Source organism: Trifolium pratense, linkage group LG7 (assembly GCF_020283565.1).
Source record: "Trifolium pratense cultivar HEN17-A07 linkage group LG7, ARS_RC_1.1, whole genome shotgun sequence".
Lineage (NCBI taxonomy): Eukaryota > Viridiplantae > Streptophyta > Magnoliopsida > Fabales > Fabaceae > Trifolium > Trifolium pratense.
The window spans coordinates 22,163,657-22,174,542 of record NC_060065.1 but is presented as its reverse complement, the minus strand read 5'-3'; the positions used below and the strand labels follow the sequence as shown (position 1 = coordinate 22,174,542).

The 10,886-nt window shown below is 31.8% G+C and overlaps 1 pseudogene; it reads left to right on the top strand.

The window, feature by feature from the left end:
* Positions 1-5,055: 5,055 nt before the first annotated feature.
* On the top strand, positions 5,056-9,337 carry LOC123899098 (annotated as a pseudogene).
* The last annotated feature ends 1,549 nt before the right edge of the window (positions 9,338-10,886 follow it).

Here is a 10,886-nt window from a genome sequence, read left to right as displayed (position 1 = left end):
AAAAATTTCAAAAAACTTATTTTATACGGGATACGTTCTAACTTATATAAATTCCAAATTAACTATCTGTACGTGATAAATTCTAATTGATAAAAATTGAGAAATATTTATTAAATATGAGACAAGTTATAAATTATAAAAAAAATTAAAAAAAACTACTTTATACGGGATAATTTCAAACTTATATAAATTTAAAAAAACTTATTTTATGCGGGATAAGTTCTAACTTTGTTTTTCAATGTTCTTTTTTGGTTAACGAGAATGATGTAACTATTGAAAATCTTATGTCTTTTAGGTGCATGTTCAAAGTGAATCTTATGTCTTTTCACAATTTTACACCATATAACTATTTTTACCTTTAAAACTAATCAAAATTCATAATTAATACTTTGCAAAAAATATATTTGTCTGCATATTTCCAACAAAATTCTAAATACTTATTAAATACATTTAAATTTTAAAAACATTTGCTTTCAATTTTGATTACCAAACTATAACTTAAAAAAATATTATCATAACCGCACGGGTCTATTACTAGTTTGATATAGAACTTTGAGTCCTCTACTATTAGTTTTTGTCAAATTGTCACCAAATGTGTTATCATCTAAGTGGTAAAGATGAGTAATAGTATTATAAGCTTCTATTTTGGTATATCTTACATGTGCCCTTAGGGCACATGTTAACAAGACCCTTAATTTATATGCACCGTCAGTGTAAAGTTATTTTATACATGCATCCAATAATATACTGACACATCATGTATGGTATTTAAAAATACATGATGTGTCACATTCATTAAATGATGTGGCAACGCATCATTGGATGTATGTGTAAAGAATCTTTATACCGACAGTGCACGACAATTAAACTCTTCCACTAAATATACGTATCAGAATAAACCAAAAAAAAAGTGACTTTATTATGTCTTCAAATGATTCCGTTAAAAAATTAAATACTTCACCCATAATTTCCTCTAAATTATGTTAGACTTTAGAGAGAATTATTATCAAGTGAGTAAGTGACTTTATTATACATCCTCAAATTATGTTAAACTTTTTAGTAAAAAAAAAATTATGTTAGACTTTTAGAGGAAATTATTATCATGTGAGTTTATTATACATCCACAAAAGATGCATATATTTCATACATAATTTCCTAAAAAATCGTGCGACTTTAATAAGCATTTTTTTGTCACTCTTTTTTTTTTGGTATACATTTACTTCTTTTATTATACATTTATTTTTTTATAAACTTAGTTCTTATTTTTGTAAGGTTTTTTTTATTGTGATATATTTACTCAACAAATTCCTTTTAAATTTCAACGGAGTTAATTTCATGTTTTCACATGGTCAGTTGTATGTTACGATTTCAATAGTTACTTCTATAGATGATTAAAATATTGATTATCGACAAAGACGGTGAAGATACGAATAAGACTTATAATGTACTAGCATATATAAAGAAGTATTTCATAATATACTATCATTTCTGTTGTATGAACATTTTTTTCACTACCAGTTTAATCTGGTTCGGGATCAGTTCTGGCACAAGTGATTTCAACCCCCTCCCGATCGCAGTTACGGGGAATCGAATCGTGGTCCTCCCTACCAAGTTCAGCGACAATCAGCATTGAACCAACTAACGATTGATTGTTGTATGAACATTTTTCTAAATTTATTGTTAAACTAATTTTTAATGTTACAATTATTTATTTATTTATTTTTGTTACATATTAGGCTAATTAAATCCGTAATTAAAATAGTAGATCCTAGCTAAACCCGATCACTCCAATTTGTTGTGCACTGTCAGTGTAATGAATGTGACACATCATGTGTTTTTAAATATCATACATAATATGTCGGTATATTATTGGACACATGTGTAAAATAACTTTACACACGGTGCATATAAATTAAATCTTTTATATTATATGCTTGTATACACAAGCAAACCTTAAACCCTACTTTGTTTTCCCTCCATTTTATCTTGCAATTTTTATTAAAAAATAATATAATTTTGTCTTGACTAGAATTGAAATCTGCAACCCTTCAATGCAAAGCAATATTTCCAACCACTATGGCAAGTATATCAATTGTGATTAAAATTATGTGCAATAATTGATAAGCACCATCCATTTTAAAAGTATAAAAGTATATCATATCAAAATTATTGTTGCCTATATTATTCATCACGAAAATTTTTTATGTCTTTCCTAATCCATGTTTTTTTTTCCTACCGGATCATAAATTTAGAGAATAATTATCATGTGAGATTTAGAAAGTTATTATCATGTGTGATTTGGAAAGTTATATATATATATATATATATATATATATATATATATATATATATATATATATATATATATATATATATATATATATTCTCATACTATAACACCTTCAACAATATTGAAATCTATTAATAAAAAGCATCTTTCACATTTCAATGTCTCATGTTAACAACTTCACCACAATTCGACTTAATTTACTCAGAGGTGTGTATAAAATTTCATTCTGTTTTAACCCACTTGGGTTGGTGCATTGGTATTGACGTGTGCTCCTCTTGAGGTCTGAGGTTCGATTCTCTCTGGTGCCAATTTGAGTGGGCTAATTTAGCTTCTTCAAAAAAAAAAAATTCATTTTGTTTTGTGATTTATTATCTTTATTCCTGAAATCGATATTGTTTTAAAACTTTATGTTAACTTTAGAAATAGTTTGGACAAGTACTTCACATCATTTGATTGATGACATTTTGCACAAACAGAGACACTTGCTTGGTGCTCCAGGTATAAAATATTTTCACCTATTTCTATAAAACCATACTTATTAGTTGTTTATTTTTTTACTCATGTAACCTTGCTTCTATCACTTTTTAAATTATTTATTATGCAGTTTATTAAATTGTAGTTTTTTAAAATTGGAAAAAGAATTTTGTCAAAAAAAAAATAAATGGAAAAAGAATTGATATTTTTTTATAAATACCCTTTATTTTTACGGTAATGTATCCAAACATAAACCAATTATGTTGAACTCAGTTTTAACCAAAATCAAATCTATCAAACTCAATTATGCTAAATCAATTTTATTTGCAATACAACCAAACACAACCATAGTCATGTCACTAATCACATTCATTATTTTGATTTTAACATTGCAAATTTAATATTAACCGATGATCAATTGATACAATATGCACTAGCAGATATTGAGATGATGTTACGTAGTTGTGGGAAGAGTTTAAAAGATTATCCTCCAATGCCTAGAGCAGACACATCATTAGTTCATGATATACAAAATAGTTTAATACACGACGAATTGAATTATAACAGACAATCATTAGCTGAGGAACATGTTAGATTGATGTCAACTATGACTTCAGAGCAACGTCAAGTATATGACACAATCATGACAAGAGTTAACGAAAACAAACCTGGTGTGTTTTTTCTTTATGGTTATGGCGGTTCAGGGAAGACATCTATCTGGAGGGCCATGTCAGCCGCATTACACTCAAAAGGTGAGATAGTTTTAACAATTGTCTCAAGTGGGATCGCTGCATTGCTTATACCTGGCGGTAGAACAACACATTCAAGATTTTGTATTCCTCTAAATGTTGACGAGTTTTCAACATGTACCATAGTTCCTAAAAACACTTTGGCGCTATTAATACAAAAAGCAAAACTCATTATATGGGATGAAACACCAATGATGCACAAACACAGTTTTGAAGCTGTTGATCGAACTTTAAAAGATATTCTCAAGTCTGTTGATGAAAAAAATAAACACATTCCCTTCGGTGGAAAAGTTGTTGTTTTTGTCGGAGATTTTAGACAAATTCTACCAGTAATACCCAAAGGTACAAGGCCAGAAGTTGTTCATGCTACTATTAATTATTCGGTTCTTTGGAATTTTTGTGAAGTTTTAACATTGACTAAATACACGAGGCTTCTCGGTGGTGCTTCAAGTGCAGACGTTGAACAAAGAAGATTGTTTTTTGAATGAGTTTTGGGTGTTGGCGATGGAGAAATTGGAGATGACAACGACGATGTTTTAAAACTTGACATTCCATCAAATTTATTGATTCCAAATTCAGGTGATCCGCTTGCTTCTATCGTTGAAAGCATTTATCCTCAACTTTTACAAAACATGAACGATATAACGTATTTCCAAAATAGAGCTATACTAGCTCCTAAAAATTCAATAGTCGACACAATAAATGATTATATATTAGATTTAATTTCTGGTGAAGAAAAAACATATTTGAGTTATGATACTCCACTCACACAAAATGTAGACGGTCAAACAGTGAATGATGTTCATACTTCCGAATTTTTGAACACAATTTCTACGTCGGGACTTCCAAATCACAAGTTGAGACTTAAAGTTGGAGTTCCAGTTATGCTATTAAGGAATTTGAATCAAAAATTAGTATTATGCAATGAAACAAGACTTATTATTACGAGATTGGAAAAACGTGCTCTTGAATGAAAAATTATTTCAGGAAGTAATATTGGTGATCAGGTTTTCATACCTAGATTTTCTCGGACACCATCTGACGTGATAATTCCTTTTAAATTTCAACGGAGACAATTTCCTATAATGATTTCTTTTGCGATGACTATTAATAAGAGTCAGGGACAATCTTTAAAGCATGTTGGAATATATCTTCCGTCGCCAGTGTTTTCACAGGGTCAGTTGTATGTTTCAATTTCAAGAGTTACTTCTAGAAAAAGATTAAAAATATTGATCATCGATGACGACAGTGAAGATACGACTAAGACTTCGAATGTGGTCTATAAGGAAATCTTTCGTAATATAACATAATTTTCTTTGTATGAATATTTATCCAAAATTATTGTCGAACTATCGTTTAATGTTACTCAACTTTTTTCATATACTTTACATTATTGGAATTATCATATTTTATTTAATTATTATATATCTTGCAGCTAATCAGATTCATGCACCGCACGGATCGATGTTCTAGATATAAAAAAAATCATTGTACAATAAAATCAAAAAAATCCAACGGAGGCGCGCATATTTATAATCAAACAAAGTGATGCAGAGCCTTCCAACCAAGACAGTATCTATTCTTTTTTCTCCTCACCAACCAACCACTCTCTTCCACACTCACTCCTCTCCCTCTCTGTGCATACTCACTCTCCCGCCGCCGATATATTCCCAACATTTCCGGCGAATTCACATGGCACATCAATGAATGACGACGAGCCTTTACCGGCGATCCTCATGTCGCTGTCTTGTATCTCCGATTGCAAACTCTTCTGCGGCGAGGAAACCACTGGAATCTTAACCGTAGATTCGACTGAATACTCCTCCGATCTCGATTCATCATCGCCGTCGTTGTCATCATTCGCATTGGAAGAGGAGGAGGAGGAGTCCATTGCTGTTTTCATCGAAGACGAGCGTAAGTTCGTTACCGGATTCGATTACTTTTCAAGATTCCAATCTCACTCTCCAGTTGCCAACGCCAGAGAAGAATCCATTGCATGGATTCTCAAGGTAAAACAAAAACAATTTCAATATAGCCCTCTGTTTCATTCATATTACATTAATGCCACTCATTGAACTACTTCATCCCAAGTTGACCCGCGTGCGCGTTCTGTAACAGTTTCTCCGTAACGGAAATTCTAGATCCTCATCGTTACTACCGGTTCTTCTAATCGGCGTCGATGAATAATGGTTGACGGCGTTATAATGCGCGCTTTTTTTTACAGGTACACGCGTACTATGGATTTCAGCCGTTGACTGCGTACCTTTCCGTTAACTATATGGATCGGTTTTTGGATTCTCGACCTCTTCCGGTGAGTTCTCGTTTTTCGTCTGCTTTACTGTTGCTTCAAATTCCCTCTATGGCTAAGTTCCCATATAAGAGAAGATGCTTTTATTAGGCTATCATTGTCACAAATGCACGATAATTAGAATTGAGGGTATAATTGCAGAAAGAGTTGTTAATGTTGAATTAGGGACAAATTTTTGTTGCAAATGTGAAGTTGATTACTCCCTCTAGTCTCTTTTTATAAGAGACAATTCAATTTTCAAGATTAATTGAATAAATTATGCATGGGGTCTATAATATGGATCAAATAAATTGTTTATTTAATAAATCTAAAAAGGTGAACTATTTCTTATAAAAAGATCGGAGAGAGTACTATCGTACAAAGCGGTAGTATTAATGTTCGTTTGATCTGACTTTTTTTTCTCTTATTTAGAGTTTATGTAAACAAGTTATTCAATTTTTATATATTATTATAAGTTTGTCAAGCTAGATTATGATAAAATAGCTTATAAAATTATAATTTTCACTACTGTGAACTTATAAAATAACATAAAATTTAATTTATATTGCATAAGCTCAAAAAAAAGTTAGGCCAAACGGACCCTAAGAATATGTTGATTTTGAGTTTTCAAACGTCAAAAGAAATTATGCAAACAAATGTTTCGTATGCAGTGTTGACTTTTCAAACATGGGAAAGTCTTGCTAGTAAGTGCTTGCACCAATAAATTTTCATAAATCATTTTGTTTTCTTGGTACTATAGTTTTATTTAATACGAACTCGAATATCAAAATTTTGTCATCAAATTTGTTATCATGCGTTTTTTGTGTGTATTTTTAAATGTGTATAAAAGGCTTAATTAGTATTTTGGTCCCTTAAAGACATTTTTGGTTTCACATTGGTCCCTTAAAGAAAAAAAGTTCTACTTTAGTCCCTTAAAGACATCTCCGTCAGTCAAAATGGTCCTTTCCGTTAAATTTTAACCCTAAATGTATAAAGTGCACAAACATTGTAGATGGTCCATCGTAAACCTCATTAATGTTTTTTAATTATAACCATTTGATCTTTTTCTTAAAACCTCTATCTTTGAATCTTGCAAATCCATGATATCTAATAGTGAACCTCCAACACTTCATTTATTTTACTTTTCTTCATCTTCTTCATCTTCATCACCATCATCATAATATTCATAAAAAATCCAGATTTTTTTTTTTCAAAACCCAAAAAACAACCCTCACCACCACCATTATATTTTTTTAGTTGTGTGGGATGAGAAAGAGCATACAAGTGGTAGATTAAGGTATCTGTTGCTATTACACAGTATAGAATCTTGCAATTGCAACATAAGATCCGACAATTTCAACACCTCTTCTTTCTCTTTCTTCTTCCAACAATCCCTCCGTCTTTAAATCCATCCGACCACCACCATTTTCCTCATTCTTTGGGTTTAAAATTGTAGATCTAAAACCCAATCTGAAATTGTTATTTCATAATATTTTGATTTTTCCCCATTTCAATTTTTTGACTCAATATGTAGATTGACTTTTCAAATAAAGCAGCAACTATATTTCTCTAAAATTTAGTTGTCCTGGAAGGCAGAGATGAGGCGGAGATGCGGCGGAGGATGGTTGCTGCTGGGTTGAAACTTAGGGATGATGAATCTGAACTATCAATTCTTATTTTATTTTTTTTTACAGAACTATTATTATTATTCTTATTCTATTTTATTTAAAAAATATTTCTTTTAAAACTTTCAATCTGAACCATTAGAAATTTTAAATAACACATGTCACATATCTGTTAAGGAAATTGGTATTTGGTCATATTCCTTACTGTAGTAGATCAGGACCCATTTAGAAGTTAACGTTTTTTGAGAAATTTTAACAGAAAGGACTTGTTTGATTAACAGATTGATCATTAAGGGACCAAATCAGACTTTTTTTTCTTTAAGGGACCATTGTAAAACCTAAAATGTCTTTAAGGGACCATTTAACTAATTAAGCCGTGTATAAAAGGTAGAAACTAAAAAGTAGAAGATAGACTATACCAAAAAAAAAAAAGAAGAAGATAGATATAGAGATGAAAATGAACTTGTCAGATACACATATTTTAACAAAAGTTATGTTACAAACGAGTTGGATCTCATGGAAGGAATCCCAATTGTTTAATTTTTATTTTTTGGCTTTCACTGTCAGTTGAATGTGATTCGGGGGTCAGTTCTGGCATCAAGTGGTTCCAGCCCCCTTCCGATTGTAATTGCGGGGGATCAAACCGCAGTCCTCCCTACCAAGTTCAGTGCCAATCACCACTGAACCAACTAACGATTGGTGGAATCCCAATTGTTATGCCCAAGGAAATTCGATTATTTGGGATATCATTTTTGTTGAATCTAAAATTTACTACTAGATACTGTTTCATTAATCATTGATTTGGACTTATAAACAAATAGTAGTAGTTGTACTACTAGAGCAACACTTGGTTAGTCACAATTCTTAATAAAAAGGACTTGAGCACACACCAGTAAGTATAAAAAAGTAAAAGAGAAAATGAATTAAATAATGTTTATTTTTTAAATAAGCAAATGTGTGTGTGTCCACGTCCTTTTTATTTAAGCTTGTGCCCACACAAGTGTTGCTCAATAAACTATTATGGTGATCAGATAATGATAATAATATACTATAATTTATGTTAACAGGAATCAAAGGAATGGCCTCCGCAACTTTTATCTGTTGCATGTTTGTCTTTAGCAGCAAAGATGGAGGAACCCCTGGTTCCTTCTCTCTTGGACCTTCAGGTATAAATTATTTAATATTAATGATTAGAACTCCATGTTCAATAATTTGACATGTCAATGCATGTAGTGATACTGATACTAACTCATTTGTAATGGATATTAATACAAAATGCAGATTGAAGGTGCCAAATACATATTTCAACCGAGAACGATTCTTAGAATGGAGCTACTTGTTCTGACTATTTTGGATTGGAGGCTAAGATCAGTTACCCCACTTAGCTTCCTCGGTTTCTTTGCGTGCAAGCTAGATTCAACCGGAACTTTCACTCACTTCCTTATTTCACGTGCTACAGAAATCATCTCGTCTAATATCCAAGGTATTAATCTATTTCTTTACCCTTTCACAATGCTAGAAAATGTAGATAACACAATAGTTGCTTGATTGAATATGTACGGAGTAACGGTTAACTAACTGATTCATAAAGATTGCAGAAAGAGTGGAGAGAAGTGATTATTGCAAAATGCAGCCGCAACTACTGTTGCAATGTCATTGCAAAATTCTCTAAAATTTTAATATTGCAACCGTAATTACGATTGCATTTAAAACTATGATGTGATGATCTTTGTTGTGCTTTTTCAAGGTTAATGAATTTCATGTTTAAATACTCTGTCTGCAGATGCTGGATTTCTTGCTTATTTGCCATCATGCATTGCTGCAGCTTCCATACTCTCTGCAGCTAATGAAATTCCTAATTGGTCTTATGTTAAGCCTGAGCATGCTGAATCATGGTGTGAAGGATTAAAAAAAGTAAGCATAGTATATAGTAATGTGCTAAATTTATGACAAAAAGAACTAAAACATAATTATGGGTTTATTTATATATTTTCCAAAACACATGTGTATTGCAGGAAAAAATTATAGGGTGCTATGAGTGGATGCAAGAAATTATGATAAGTAATAACAGAAGAAATCCCCCTAAAGTATTGCCACAGTTGCGAGTGACAACTCAAACCCAAAGGTGGTCCAATGTCTCATCATCATCATCATCATCATCCCCATCTTCCTCTTCTTCATCCTCTTTCTCATTGTCTTATAAAAAAAGGAAATTAATTAACTGTTTCTGGTTAGATGATGACAAAGGAAACTCAGAGTGAAAAGAAAAAGAAACAAGAGTAATAAAGGAACAAGAGGAAATAAGACGGGCCAGGTTGTCCATAAACCTCAACACTTTAAAGAGGGTTTTCACAATTAAAAATTAACTACTGTATGTATGGAGGTTTGATGGGTTTGGATTTGGAGAGTATTTAATTATTTTTCCTTTTACGAGTGAAAGTGAAGTTTCTTTTCAAGCATAACTCAGTTTCCTTTAGAAAGGATACCCTCAACAAAACAAAACAACAGAAATAAGTTAAAGATTATGGCTAAATTTCGTGGACTTTTCTGATGGTACGTGTGAAGATGGACTTGGCACGTGCCAATGACGAGTGTTTTATGTGATTTTTTTGGCCTTGAGTTTTGGCCTAACTATACAGGACTCCATTGCTTGGTGTCCAATGCGTGTGATGGGAAACACGTGTATATAGTTTTTTTTTTTTTATTATATACTTGCATTTTTTATTGGTTTTGAAAGAGAGGTAAACTCTCTTTACATAGTGGCTTTGATAATGGAGGTGAAAAGGTCTTTGGGGCCTTCTCCTCTGCGCTGTGTATTGAATTGAATTCAATAATAATATCATATTGGTTTCATATATTTCTCTGATTTTTCACCTTTTTTTTTCTTGACTCATTCTTTAAATAAATCATGTGATTCATGGGCTCATTGAGTGACCCCAAAGTAATTTGGAAGTTATACATGATATTATATTACTCAAGGTTGTCAGAACCGGACCGGTCATCGAACCGGCGAGCTCACCGGTTCGAGGTTCAATTGGTCGGACCGGGTTCAATCGGGGTCGAACCGTTTTTAATTAAATATATATTTTAATTAATATATAAATAAAAATATATGAATAATTGCTCAATATTTCATAATTTCACACATTAAAAAGATAAAATATCACAAGTCAAAATAAAATAAAATTTATAATTCAAACCAAATGAAAAATAGATGAAAAACAAAAATCTTTCCTATTCCTACGACGTCGTTGATTTGTTTCATATTTTTTTTTAAAAAAAAAAAGTTAAAACGACGTCGTTTTGCCCTATTTTTTTTGAAAAAAATTAAAAAATCTGCAAAACCGCTTGAACCGCCCGGCCGGTTCACCGGTTCGACCCGGTTCGACCCCGGTTCAAGCGGTTTTTTGCCGGTCGGTTTCCTATCCGTTTTTTGCTCAAAACCGAACCGTTTTTATGAC